Source organism: Maylandia zebra, linkage group LG3, assembly GCF_041146795.1.
Source record: "Maylandia zebra isolate NMK-2024a linkage group LG3, Mzebra_GT3a, whole genome shotgun sequence".
In the NCBI taxonomy this organism is placed as follows: domain Eukaryota; kingdom Metazoa; phylum Chordata; class Actinopteri; order Cichliformes; family Cichlidae; genus Maylandia; species Maylandia zebra.
In genome coordinates this window covers 51,320,015-51,333,089 of record NC_135169.1, presented here as the reverse complement: position 1 = coordinate 51,333,089, position 13,075 = coordinate 51,320,015, and the positions used below count along the sequence as shown (strand labels likewise).

Genomic DNA, 13,075 nt, shown 5'->3' with positions numbered 1-13,075 from the left:
GAAGATGGCCTCAGGAACCAGCACAGGGCCTGGTGTGTTGTACATGGCCACAGCAAGCAGCACAGGGCCAGGTTTGGTGAAGATGGCCTCGGCCAGAAGCACAGGGTCTGGTGTGATATGAGTGGCCTGAGCAAGAGCCACAGGCCCTGGTGTGGTGTAGGTGGCCTCAGCCAGCAGCCACAGGCCCTTGTGTGGTGTAAGTGGCCTCAGCCAGCAGCCACAGGCCCTGGTGTGGTGTAAGTGGCCTCAGCCAGCAGCCACAGGCCCTGGTGTGGTGTAATTGGCCTCAATAGCAACTAAGGCCCTGGTGTGGTGTAAGTGGCCTGAGCAAGAGTCACAGACCCTGGTGTGGTGTAATTGGCCTCAATAGCAACTAAGGCCCTGGTGTTGTGTATGTGGCCTCAGCCAGCAGCCACAGGCCCTGGTGTGGTGTAAGTGGCCTCAGCCAGAGCCACAGGCCCTGATGTGGTGTAAGTGGCCCCAGCCGGTCACTCAGGCCCTGGTGTGGTGTAGGTGGCATCAGCTAGCAGCACAAGACATTGGAAAACAGCCAAAAGCAATGTCGTTAATGTGCCCTCATTAATGGGCAGCTGCTTTTGGTCTTTTAATACACCCCTTCTCTGGATCAAAAGTGGTTCAATGACATGAAAATGAAAGGCTTACAGCACCAGGTATTCCCAGGCAGTCTCCCATCCAAGTACTAACCAAGCCCAGCCCTGCTTAGCTTCCGAGATCAGACGAGGTCGGGCGTGCTCAGGGTGGTATGGCCGTAAGCTGCTGGCCCCAGCACAATGTCTCAATTTATGGATTCAACTGATTAGGTGGCAAGTACCTGAAGTTACGAAGACAATCCTTTAACCATACCTGCATGTTTGCATAATACCCTAACCCAAAGGCTCAGTTTAGCATTTATCTAACAGCACAGGCCCTGGATTGTTGAAGATGGCCTCAGGAACCAGCACAGGGCCTGGTGTGTTGTACATGGCCACAGCTAGCAGCACAGGGCCTGGTGTGATGTGAGTGGCCTGAGCCAGAAGCCACAGGCACTGGTGTGGTGTAAGTGGCCTCAGCCAGCAGCCACAGGCCCTGGTGTGGTGTAAGTGGCCTCAGCCAGCAGCCACAGGCCCTGGTGTGGTGTAAGTGGCCTCAGCCAGCAGCCACAGGCCCTGGTGTGGTGTAAGTGGCCTCAGCCAGCAACCACAGGCCCTGGTGTGGTGTAAGTGGCCTCAGCCAGCAGCCACAGGCCCTGGTGTGGTGTAAGTGGCCTCAGCCAGAGCCACAGGCCCTGGTGTAGTGTAAGTGGCCTCAGCCAGTGCCACAGGCCCTGGTGTGGTGTAATTGGCCTCAATAGCAACTAATGCCCTGGTGTGGTGTAGGTGGCCTCAGCCAGCAGCCACAGGCCCTGGTGTGGTGTAAGTGGCCTCAGCCAGTGCCACAGGCCCTGGTGTGGTGTAAGGGGCCTCAATAGCAACTAATGCCCTGGTGTGGTGTAAGTGGCCTCAGCCAGCAGCCACAGGCACTGGTGTGGTGTAAGTGCCCTCAGCCAGCAGCCACAGGCCCTGGTGTGGTGTAAGTGGCCTCAGCCAGCAGCCACAGGCCCTGGTGTGGTGTAAGTGGCCTCAGCAAGCAGCACAGGCCCTGGTGTGGTGTAAGTGGCCTGAGCAAGAGCCACAGGCCCTGGTGTGGTGTAAGTGGCCTCAGCCAGAAGCCACAGGCACTGGTGTGGTGTAAGTGCCCTCAGCCAGCAGCCACAGGCCCTGGTGTGGTGTAAGTGACCTCAGCCAGCAGCCACAGGCCCTGGTGTGGTGTAAGTGGCCTCAGCCAGCAGCCACAGGCCCTGGTGTGGTGTAAGTGGCCTCAGCCAGTGCCACAGGCCCTGGTGTGGTGTAAGTGGCCTGAGCAAGAGTCACAGACCCTGGTGTGGTGTAATTGGCCTCAATAGCAACTAATGCCCTGGTGTGGTGTAGGTGGCCTCAGCCAGCAGCCACAGGCCCTGGTGCGGTGTAAGTGGCCTCAGCCAGTGCCACAGGCCCTGGTGTGGTGTAAGTGGCCTGAGCAAGAGCCACAGACCCTGGTGTGGTGTAATTGGCCTCAATAGCAACTAATGCCCTGGTGTGGTGTAAGTGGCCTCAGCCAGCAGCCACAGGCCCTGGTGTGGTGTAAGTGGCCTCAGCCAGCAGCCACAGGCCCTGATGTGGTGTAAGTGGCCCCAGCCGGTCACTCAGGCCCTGGTGTGGTGTAGGTGGCATCAGCTAGCAGCACAAGACATTGTAAAACAGCCAAAAGCAATGTCGTTAATGTGCCATCATTAATGGGCAGCTGCTTTTGGTCTTTTAATACACCCCTTCTCTGGATCAAAAGCGGTTCAATGACATGAAAATGAAAGGCTTACAGCACCAGGTATTCCCAGGTAGTCTCCCATCCAAGTACAAACCAAGCCCAGCCCTGCTTAGCTTCCGAGATCAGACGAGGTCGGGCGTGCTCAGGGTGGTATGGCCGTAAGCTGCTGGCCCCAGCACAATGTCTCAATTTATGGATTCAACTGATTAGGTGGCAAGTACCTGAAGTTACGAAGACAATCCTTTAACCATACCTGCATGTTTGCATAATACCCTAACCCAAAGGCTCAGTTTAGCATTTATCTAACAGCACAGGCCATGGATTGTTGAAGATGGCCTCAGGAACCAGCACAGGGCCTGGTGTGTTGTACATGGCCACAGCTAGCAGCACAGGGCCTGGTTTGGTGAAGATGGCCTCGGCCAGAAGCGCAGGGCCTGGTGTGATGTGAGTGGCCTGAGCAAGAGCCACAGGCCCTGGTGTGGTGTAAGTGGCCTCAGCCAGAAGCCACAGGCCCTGGTGTGGTGTAAGTGGCCTCAGCCAGCAGCCACAGGCCCTGGTGTGGTGTAAGTGGCCTCAGCCAGCAGCCACAGGCCCTGGTGTGGTGTAAGTGGCCTCAGCCAGCAGCCACAGGCCCTGGTGTGGTGTAAGTGGCCTCAGCCAGAGCCACAGGCCCTGGTGTGGTGTAAGTGGCCTCAGCCAGTGCCACAGGCCCTGGTGTGGTGTAAGTGGCCTGAGCAAGAGCCAAAGACCCTGGTGTGGTGTAATTGGCCTCAATAGCAACTAATGCCCTGGTGTGGTGTAGGTGGCCTCAGCCAGCAGCCACAGGCCCTGGTGTGGTGTAAGTGGCCTCAATAGCAACTAATGCCCTGGTGTGGTGTAAGTGGCCTCAGCCAGCAGCCACAGGCCCTGGTGTGGTGTAAGTGGCTTGAGCAAGAGCCACAGACCCTGGTGTGGTGTAATTGGCCTCAATAGCAACTAAGGCCCTGGTGTGGTGTAGGTGGCCTCAGCCAGCAGCCACAGGCCCTGGTGTGGTGTAAGTGGCCTCAGCCAGCAGCCACAGGCCCTGGTGTGGTGTAAGTGGCCTCAGCCAGCAGCCACAGGCCCTGATGTGGTGTAAGTGGCCCCAGCCGGTCACTCAGGCCCTGGTGTGGTGTAGGTGGCATCAGCTAGCAGCACAAGACATTGGAAAACAGCCAAAAGCAATGTCGTTAATGTGCCCTCATTAATGGGCAGCTGCTTTTGGTCTTTTAATACACCCCTTCTCTGGATCAAAAGCGGTTCAGTGACATGAAAATGAAATGCTTACAGCACCAGGTATTCCCAGGCGGTCTCCCATCCAAGTACTAACCAAGCCCAGCCCTGCTTAGCTTCCGAGATCAGACGAGGTCGGGCGTGCTCAGGGTGGTATGGCCGTAAGCTGCTGGCCCCAGCACAATGTCTCAATTTATGGATTCAACTGATTAGGTGGCAAGTACCTGAAGTTACGAAGACAATCCTTTAACCATACCTGCATTTTTGCATAATACCCTAACCCAAAGGCTCAGTTTAGCATTTATCTAACAGCACAGGCCCTGGATTGTTGAAGATGGCCTCAGGAACCAGCACAGGGCCTGGTGTGTTGTACATGGCCACAGCAAGCAGCACAGGGCCAGGTTTGGTGAAGATGGCCTCGGCCAGAAGCACAGGGTCTGGTGTGATATGAGTGGCCTGAGCAAGAGCCACAGGCCCTGGTGTGGTGTAAGTGGCCTCAGCCAGAAGCCACAGGCCCTGGTGTGGTGTAGGTGGCCTCAGCCAGCAGCCACAGGCCCTTGTGTGGTGTAAGTGGCCTCAGCCAGCAGCCACAGGCCCTGGTGTGGTGTAAGTGGCCTCAGCCAGCAGCCACAGGCCCTGGTGTGGTGTAATTGGCCTCAATAGCAACTAAGGCCCTGGTGTGGTGTAAGTGGCCTGAGCAAGAGTCACAGACCCTGGTGTGGTGTAATTGGCCTCAATAGCAACTAAGGCCCTGGTGTTGTGTATGTGGCCTCAGCCAGCAGCCACAGGCCCTGGTGTGGTGTAAGTGGCCTCAGCCAGAGCCACAGGCCCTGATGTGGTGTAAGTCGCCCCAGCCGGTCACTCAGGCCCTGGTGTGGTGTAGGTGGCATCAGCTAGCAGCACAAGACATTGGAAAACAGCCAAAAGCAATGTCGTTAATGTGCCCTCATTAATGGGCAGCTGCTTTTGGTCTTTTAATACACCCCTTCTCTGGATCAAAAGTGGTTCAATGACATGAAAATGAAAGGCTTACAGCACCAGGTATTCCCAGGCAGTCTCCCATCCAAGTACTAACCAAGCCCAGCCCTGCTTAGCTTCCGAGCTCAGACGAGGTCGGGCATGCTCAGGGTGGTATGGCCGTAAGCTGCTGGCCCCAGCACAATGTCTCAATTTATGGATTCAACTGATTAGGTGGCAAGTACCTGAAGTTACGAAGACAATCCTATAACCATACCTGCATGTTTGCATAATACCCTAACCCAAAGGCTCAGTTTAGCATTTATCCAACAGCACAGGCCCTGGATTGTTGAAGATGGCCTCAGGAACCAGCACAGGGCCTGGTGTGTTGTACATGGCCACAGCTAGCAGCACAGGGCCTGGTTTGGTGAAGATGGCCTCGGCCAGAAGCGCAGGGCCTGGTGTGATGTGAGTGGCCTGAGCAAGAGCCACAGGCCCTGGTGTGGTGTAAGTGGCCTCAGCCAGAAGCCACAGGCACTGGTGTGGTGTAAGTGGCCTCAGCCAGCAGCCACAGGCCCTGGTGTGGTGTAAGTGGCCTCAGCCAGCAGCCACAGGCCCTGGTGTGGTGTAAGTGGCCTCAGCCAGAGCCACAGGCCCTGGTGTAGTGTAAGTGGCCTCAGCCAGTGCCACAGGCCCTGGTGTGGTGTAAGTGGCCTGAGCAAGAGCCACAGACCCTGGTGTGGTGTAATTGGCCTCAATAGCAACTAATGCCCTGGTGTGGTGTAGGTGGCCTCAGCCAGCAGCCACAGGCCCTGGTGTGGTGTAAGGGGCCTCAATAGCAACTAATGCCCTGGTGTAGTGTAAGTGGCCTCAGCCAGTGCCACAGGCCCTGGTGTGGTGTAAGGGGCCTCAATAGCAACTAATGCCCTGGTGTGGTGTAAGTGGCCTCAGCCAGCAGCCACAGGCACTGGTGTGGTGTAAGTGGCCTCAGCCAGCAGCCACAGGCCCTGGTGTGGTGTAAGTGGCCTCAGCCAGCAGCCACAGGCCCTGGTGTGGTGTAAGTGGCCTGAGCCAGCAGCCACAGGCCCTGGTGTGGTGTAAGTGGCCTCAGCCAGAAGCCACAGGCACTGGTGTGGTGTAAGTGCCCTCAGCCAGCAGCCACAGGCCCTGGTGTGGTGTAAGTGACCTCAGCCAGCAGCCACAGGCCCTGGTGTGGTGTAAGTGGCCTCAGCCAGCAGCCACAGGCCCTGGTGTGGTGTAAGTGGCCTCAGCCAGTGCCACAGGCCCTGGTGTGGTGTAAGTGGCCTGAGCAAGAGTCACAGACCCTGGTGTGGTGTAATTGGCCTCAATAGCAACTAATGCCCTGGTGTGGTGTAGGTGGCCTCAGCCAGCAGCCACAGGCCCTGGTGTGGTGTAAGTGGCCTCAGCCAGTGCCACAGGCCCTGGTGTGGTGTAAGGGGCCTCAATAGCAACTAATGCCCTGGTGTGGTGTAAGTGGCCTCAGCCAGCAGCCACAGGCACTGGTGTGGTGTAAGTGCCCTCAGCCAGCAGCCACAGGCCCTGGTGTGGTGTAAGTGGCCTCAGCCAGCAGCCACAGGCCCTGGTGTGGTGTAAGTGGCCTCAGCCAGCAGCCACAGGCCCTGGTGTGGTGTAAGTGGCCCAAGCAAGAGCCACAGGCCCTGGTGTGGTGTAAGTGGCCTCAGCCAGAAGCCACAGGCACTGGTGTGGTGTAAGTGCCCTCAGCCAGCAGCCACAGGCCCTGGTGTGGTGTAAGTGACCTCAGCCAGCAGCCACAGGCCCTGGTGTGGTGTAAGTGGCCTCAGCCAGCAGCCACAGGCCCTGGTGTGGTGTAAGTGGCCTCAGCCAGTGCCACAGGCACTGGTGTGGTGTAAGTGGCCTGAGCAAGAGTCACAGACCCTGGTGTGGTGTAATTGGCCTCAATAGCAACTAATGCCCTGGTGTGGTGTAGGTGGCCTCAGCCAGCAGCCACAGGCCCTGGTGTGGTGTAAGTGGCCTCAGCCAGTGCCACAGGCCCTGGTGTGGTGTAAGTGCCCTCAGCCAGCAGCCACAGGCCCTGGTGTGGTGTAAGTGGCCTCAGCCAGCAGCCACAGGCCCTGGTGTGGTGTAAGTGGCCTCAGCCAGCAGCCACAGGCCCTGGTGTGGTGTAAGTGGCCTCAGCCAGTGCAACAGGCCCTGGTGTGGTGTAAGTGGCCTGAGCAAGAGTCACAGACCCTGGTGTGGTGTAATTGGCCTCAATAGCAACTAAGGCCCTGGTGTGGTGTAGGTGGCCTCAGCCAGCAGCCACAGGCCCTTGTGTGGTGTAAGTGGCCTCAGCCAGCAGCCACAGGCCCTGGTGTGGTGTAAGTGGCCTCAGCCAGCAGCCACAGGCCCTGGTGTGGTGTAATTGGCCTCAATAGCAACTAAGGCCCTGGTGTGGTGTAAGTGGCCTGAGCAAGAGCCACAGACCCTGGTGTGGTGTAATTGGCCTCAATAGCAACTAAGGCTCTGGTGTGGTGTAAGTGGCCTCAGCCAGCAGCCACAGGCCCTGGTGTGGTGTAAGTGGCCTCAGCCAGCAGCCACAGGCCCTGATGTGGTGTAAGTGGCCCCAGCCGGTCACTCAGGCCCTGGTGTGGTGTAGGTGGCATCAGCTAGCAGCACAAGACATTGGAAAACAGCCAAAAGCAATGTCGTTAATGTGCCCTCATTAATGGGCAGCTGCTTGAGGTCTTTTAATACACCCCTTCTCTGGATCAAAAGCGGTTCAATGACATGAAAATGAAAGGCTTACAGCATAAGTTACGAAGACAATCCTATAACCATACCTGCATGTTTGCATAATACCCTAACCCAAAGGCTCAGTTTAGCATTTATCCAACAGCACAGGCCCTGGATTGTTGAAGATGGCCTCAGGAACCAGCACAGGGCCTGGTGTGTTGTACATGGCCACAGCTAGCAGCACAGGGCCTGGTTGGGTGAAGATGGCCTCGGCCAGAAGCGCAGGGCCTGGTGTGATGTGAGTGGCCTGAGCAAGAGCCACAGGCCCTGGTGTGGTGTAAGTGGCCTCAGCCAGAAGCCACAGGCACTGGTGTGGTGTAAGTGGCCTCAGCCAGCAGCCACAGGCCCTGGTGTGGTGTAAGTGGCCTCAGCCAGCAGCCGCAGGCCCTGGTGTGGTGTAAGTGGCCTCAGCCAGCAGCCACAGGCCCTGGTGTGGTGTAAGTGGCCTCAGCCAGCAGCCACAGGCCCTGGTGTGGTGTAAGTGGCCTCAGCCAGTAGCCACAGGCCCTGGTGTGGTGTAAGTGGCCTCAGCCAGAGCCTCAGGCCCTGGTGTAGTGTAAGTGGCCTCAGCCAGTGCCACAGGCCCTGGTGTGGTGTAAGTGGCCTGAGCAAGAGCCACAGACCCTGGTGTGGTGTAATTGGCCTCAATAGCAACTAATGCCCTGGTGTGGTGTAGGTGGCCTCAGCCAGCAGCCACAGGCCCTGGTGTGGTGTAAGTGGCCTCAGCCAGTGCCACAGGCCCTGGTGTGGTGTAAGGGGCCTCAATAGCAACTAATGCCCTGGTGTGGTGTAAGTGGCCTCAGCCAGCAGCCACAGGCACTGGTGTGGTGTAAGTGGCCTCAGCCAGCAGCACAAGGCCCTGGTGTGGTGTAAGTGGCCTCAGCCAGTGCCACAGGCACTGGTGTGGTGTAAGTGGCCTGAGCAAGAGTCACAGACCCTGGTGTGGTGTAATTGGCCTCAATAGCAACTAATGCCCTGGTGTGGTGTAGGTGGCCTCAGCCAGTGCCACAGGCCCTGGTGTGGTGTAAGTGGCCTGAGCAAGAGCCACAGACCCTGGTGTGGTGTAATTGGCCTCAATAGCAACTAATGCCCTGGTGTGGTGTAAGTGGCCTCAGCCAGCAGCCACAGGCCCTGGTGTGGTGTAAGTGGCCTCAGCCAGCAGCCACAGGCCCTGATGTGGTGTAAGTGGCCCCAGCCGGTCACTCAGGCCCTGGTGTTGTGTAGGTGGCATCAGCTAGCAGCACAAGACATTGGAAAACAGCCAAAAGCAATGTCGTTAATGTGCCCTCATTAATGGGCAGCTGCTTTTGGTCTTTTAATACACCCCTTCTCTGGATCAAAAGCGGTTCAATGACATGAAAATGAAAGGCTTACAGCACCAGGTATTCCCAGGCAGTCTCCCATCCAAGTACTAACCAAGCCCAGCCCTGCTTAGCTTCCGAGATCAGACGAGGTCGGGCGTGCTCAGGGTGGTATGGCCGTAAGCTGCTGGCCCCAGCACAATGTCTCAATTTATGGATTCAACTGATTAGGTGGCAAGTACCTGAAGTTACGAAGACAATCCTTTAACCATACCTGCATGTTTGCATAATACCCTAACCCAAAGGCTCAGTTTAGCATTTATCTAACAGCACAGGCCCTGGATTGTTGAAGATGGCCTCAGGAACCAGCACAGGGCCTGGTGTGTTGTACATGGCCACAGCTAGCAGCACAGGGCCTGGTTTGGTGAAGATGGCCTCGGCCAGAAGCGCAGGGCCTGGTGTGATGTGAGTGGCCTGAGCAAGAGCCACAGGCCCTGGTGTGGTGTAATTGGCCTCAGCCAGCAGCCACAGGCCCTGGTGTGGTGTAAGTGGCCTCAGCCAGCAGCCACAGGCCCTGGTGTGGTGTAAGTGGCCTCAGCCAGTGCCACAGGCCCTGGTGTGGTGTAAGTGGCCTGAGCAAGAGTCACAGACCCTGGTGTGGTGTAATTGGCCTCAATAGCAACTAAGGCCCTGGTGTGGTGTAAGTGGCCTCAGCCAGAAGCCACAGGCACTGGTGTGGTGTAAGTGGCCTCAGCCAGCAGCCACAGGCCCTGGTGTGGTGTAAGTGGCCTCAGCCAGCAGCCACAGGCCCTGGTGTGGTGTAAGTGGCCTCAGCCAGAGCCACAGGCCCTGGTGTGGTGTAAGTGGCCTCAGCCAGTGCCACAGGCCCTGGTGTGGTGTAAGTGGCCTGAGCAAGAGCCACAGACCCTGGTGTGGTGTAATTGGCCTCAATAGCAACTAATGCCCTGGTGTGGTGTAGGTGGCCTCAGCCAGCAGCCACAGGCCCTGGTGTGGTGTAAGTGGCCTCAATAGCAACTAATGCCCTGGTGTGGTGTAAGTGGCCTCAGCCAGCAGCCACAGGCCCTGGTGTGGTGTAAGTGGCCTGAGCAAGAGCCACAGACCCTGGTGTGGTGTAATTGGCCTCAATAGCAACTAAGGCCCTGGTGTGGTGTAGGTGGCCTCAGCCAGCAGCCACAGGCCCTGGTGTGGTGTAAGTGGCCTCAGCCAGCAGCCACAGGCCCTGGTGTGGTGTAAGTGGCCTCAGCCAGCAGCCACAGGCCCTGATGTGGTGTAAGTGGCCCCAGCCGGTCACTCAGGCCCTGGTGTGGTGTAGGTGGCATCAGCTAGCAGCACAAGACATTGGAAAACAGCCAAAAGCAATGTCGTTAATGTGCCCTCATTAATGGGCAGCTGCTTTTGGTCTTTTAATACACCCCTTCTCTGGATCAAAAGCGGTTCAATGACATGAAAATGAAAGGCTTACAGTACCAGGTATTCCCAGGTAGTCTCCCATCCAAGTACTAACCAAGCCCAGCCCTGCTTAGCTTCCGAGATCAGACGAGGTCGGGCGTGCTCAGGGTGGTATGGCCGTAAGCTGCTGGCCCCAGCACAATGTCTCAATTTATGGATTCAACTGATTAGGTGGCAAGTACCTGAAGTTACGAAGACAATCCTTTAACCATACCTGCATGTTTGCATAATACCCTAACCCAAAGGCTCAGTTTAGCATTTATCTAACAGCACAGGCCCTGGTGTGTTGTACATGGCCACAGCTAGCAGCACAGGGCCTGGTTTGGTGAAGATGGCCTCGGCCAGAAGCGCAGGGCCTGGTGTGATGTGAGTGGCCTGAGCAAGAGCCACAGGCCCTGGTGTGGTGTAAGTGGCCTCAGCCAGAAGCCACAGGCACTGGTGTGGTGTAAGTGGCCTCAGCCAGCAGCCACAGGCCCTGGTGTGGTGTAAGTGGCCTCAGCCAGCAGCCACAGGCCCTGGTGTGGTGTAAATGGCCTCAGCCAGCAGCCACAGGCCCTGGTGTGGTGTAAGTGGCCTCAGCCAGAGCCACAGGCCCTGGTGTGGTGTAAGTGGCCTCAGCCAGTGCCACAGGCCCTGGTGTGGTGTAAGTGGCCTGAGCAAGAGCCACAGACCCTGGTGTGGTGTAATTGGCCTCAATAGCAACTAATGCCCTGGTGAGGTGTAGGTGGCCTCAGCCAGCAGCCACAGGCCCTGGTGTGGTGTAAGTGGCCTCAGCCAGTGCCACAGGCCCTGGTGTGGTGTAAGGGGCCTCAATAGCAACTAATGCCCTGGTGTGGTGTAAGTGGCCTCAGCCAGCAGCCACAGGCACTGGTGTGGTGTAAGTGGCCTCAGCCAGCAGCCACAGGCCCTGGTGTGGTGTAAGTGGCCTCAGCCAGCAGCCACAGGCCCTGGTGTGGTGTAAGTGGCCTGAGCCAGCTGCCACAGGCCCTGGTGTGGTGTAAGTGGCCTCAGCCAGAAGCCACAGGCACTGGTGTGGTGTAAGTGCCCTCAGCCAGCAGCCACAGGCCCTGGTGTGGTGTAAGTGACCTGAGCCAGCAGCCACAGGCCCTGGTGTGGTGTAAGTGGCCTCAGCCAGCAGCCACAGGCCCTGGTGTGGTGTAAGTGGCCTCAGCCAGTGCCACAGGCCCTGGTGTGGTGTAAGTGGCCTGAGCAAGAGTCACAGACCCTGGTGTGGTGTAATTGGCCTCAATAGCAACTAATGCCCTGGTGTGGTGTAGGTGGCCTCAGCCAGCAGCCACAGGCCCTGGTGTGGTGTAAGTGGCCTCAGCCAGTGCCACAGGCCCTGGTGTGGTGTAAGGGGCCTCAATAGCAACTAATGCCCTGGTGTGGTGTAAGTGGCCTCAGCCAGCAGCCACAGGCACTGGTGTGGTGTAAGTGCCCTCAGCCAGCAGCCACAGGCCCTGGTGTGGTGTAAGTGGCCTCAGCCAGCAGCCACAGGCCCTGGTGTGGTGTAAGTGGCCTGAGCAAGAGCCACAGGCCCTGGTGTGGTGTAAGTGGCCTCAGCCAGAAGCCACAGGCACTGGTGTGGTGTAAGTGCCCTCAGCCAGCAGCCACAGGCACTGGTGTGGTGTAAGTGACCTCAGCCAGCAGCCACAGGCCCTGGTGTGGTGTAAGTGGCCTCAGCCAGCAGCCACAGGCCCTGGTGTGGTGTAAGTGGCCTCAGCCAGAAGCCACAGGCACTGGTGTGGTGTAAGTGCCCTCAGCCAGCAGCCACAGGCACTGGTGTGGTGTAAGTGACCTCAGCCAGCAGCCACAGGCCCTGGTGTGGTGTAAGTGGCCTCAGCCAGCAGCCACAGGCCCTGGTGTGGTGTAAGTGGCCTCAGCCAGTGCCACAGGCCCTAGTGTGGTGTAAGTGGCCTGAGCAAGAGTCACAGACCCTGGTGTGGTGTAATTGGCCTCAATAGCAACTAATGCCCTGGTGTGGTGTAAGTGGCCTCAGCCAGCAGCCACAGGCCCTGGTGTGGTGTAAGTGGCCTCAGCCAGTGCCACAGGCCCTGATGTGGTGTAAGTGGCCTGAGCAAGAGCCACAGACCCTGGTGTGGTGTAATTGGCCTCAATAGCAACTAATGCCCTGGTGTGGTGTAAGTGGCCTCAGCCAGCAGCCACAGGCCCTGGTGTGGTGTAAGTGGCCTCAGCCAGCAGCCACAGGCCCTGATGTGGTGTAAGTGGCCCCAGCCGGTCACTCAGGCCCTGGTGTGGTGTAGGTGGCATCAGCTAGCAGCACAAGACATTGGAAAACAGCCAAAAGCAATGTCGTTAATGTGCCCTCATTAATGGGCAGCTGCTTTTGGTCTTTTAATACACCCCTTCTCTGGATCAAAAGCGGTTCAATGACATGAAAATGAAAGGCTTACAGCACCAGGTATTCCCAGGCAGTCTCCCATCCAAGTACTAACCAAGCCCAGCCCTGCTTAGCTTCCGAGATCAGACGAGGTCGGGCGTGCTCAGGGTGGTATGGCCGTAAGCTGCTGGCCCCAGCACAATGTCTCAATTTATGGATTCAACTGATTAGGTGGCAAGTACCTGAAGTTACGAAGACAATCCTTTAACCATACCTGCATGTTTGCATAATACCCTAACCCAAAGGCTCAGTTTAGCATTTATCTAACAGCACAGGCCATGGATTGTTGAAGATGGCCTCAGGAACCAGCACAGGGCCTGGTGTGTTGTACATGGCCACAGCTAGCAGCACAGGGCCTGGTTTGGTGAAGATGGCCTCGGCCAGAAGCGCAGGGCCTGGTGTGATGTGAGTGGCCTGAGCAAGAGCCACAGGCCCTGGTGTGGTGTAAGTGGCCTCAGCCAGAAGCCACAGGCACTGGTGTGGTGTAAGTGGCCTCAGCCAGCAGCCACAGGCCCTGGTGTGGTGTAAGTGGCCTCAGCCAGCAGCCACAGGCCCTGGTGTGGTGTAAGTGGCCTCAGCC

At 57.6% G+C, this 13,075-nt stretch overlaps 7 non-coding genes across 7 annotated transcripts; all 7 read right to left on the bottom strand.

The window, feature by feature from the left end:
• Window positions 1-656: 656 nt before the first annotated feature.
• Window positions 657-775, bottom strand: LOC143417645 (5S ribosomal RNA). Its single transcript, XR_013097791.1, has one exon. It is a non-coding gene; the product is annotated as a 5S ribosomal RNA (ribosomal RNA).
• Window positions 776-2,385: 1,610 nt separating this feature from the next.
• LOC143417926 (5S ribosomal RNA) lies at window positions 2,386-2,504 on the bottom strand. The gene has a single exon (XR_013098074.1). It is a non-coding gene; the product is annotated as a 5S ribosomal RNA (ribosomal RNA).
• Window positions 2,505-3,639: 1,135 nt separating this feature from the next.
• On the bottom strand, window positions 3,640-3,758 carry LOC143417630 (5S ribosomal RNA). The gene has a single exon (XR_013097776.1). It is a non-coding gene; the product is annotated as a 5S ribosomal RNA (ribosomal RNA).
• Window positions 3,759-4,617: 859 nt separating this feature from the next.
• Window positions 4,618-4,736, bottom strand: LOC143417306 (5S ribosomal RNA). Its single transcript, XR_013097526.1, has one exon. It is a non-coding gene; the product is annotated as a 5S ribosomal RNA (ribosomal RNA).
• Window positions 4,737-8,690: 3,954 nt separating this feature from the next.
• On the bottom strand, window positions 8,691-8,809 carry LOC143417644 (5S ribosomal RNA). Its single transcript, XR_013097790.1, has one exon. It is a non-coding gene; the product is annotated as a 5S ribosomal RNA (ribosomal RNA).
• Window positions 8,810-10,100: 1,291 nt separating this feature from the next.
• LOC143417182 (5S ribosomal RNA) lies at window positions 10,101-10,219 on the bottom strand. The gene has a single exon (XR_013097399.1). It is a non-coding gene; the product is annotated as a 5S ribosomal RNA (ribosomal RNA).
• Window positions 10,220-12,501: 2,282 nt separating this feature from the next.
• Window positions 12,502-12,620, bottom strand: LOC143417643 (5S ribosomal RNA). The gene has a single exon (XR_013097789.1). It is a non-coding gene; the product is annotated as a 5S ribosomal RNA (ribosomal RNA).
• Between the last annotated feature and the right edge of the window lie 455 nt (window positions 12,621-13,075).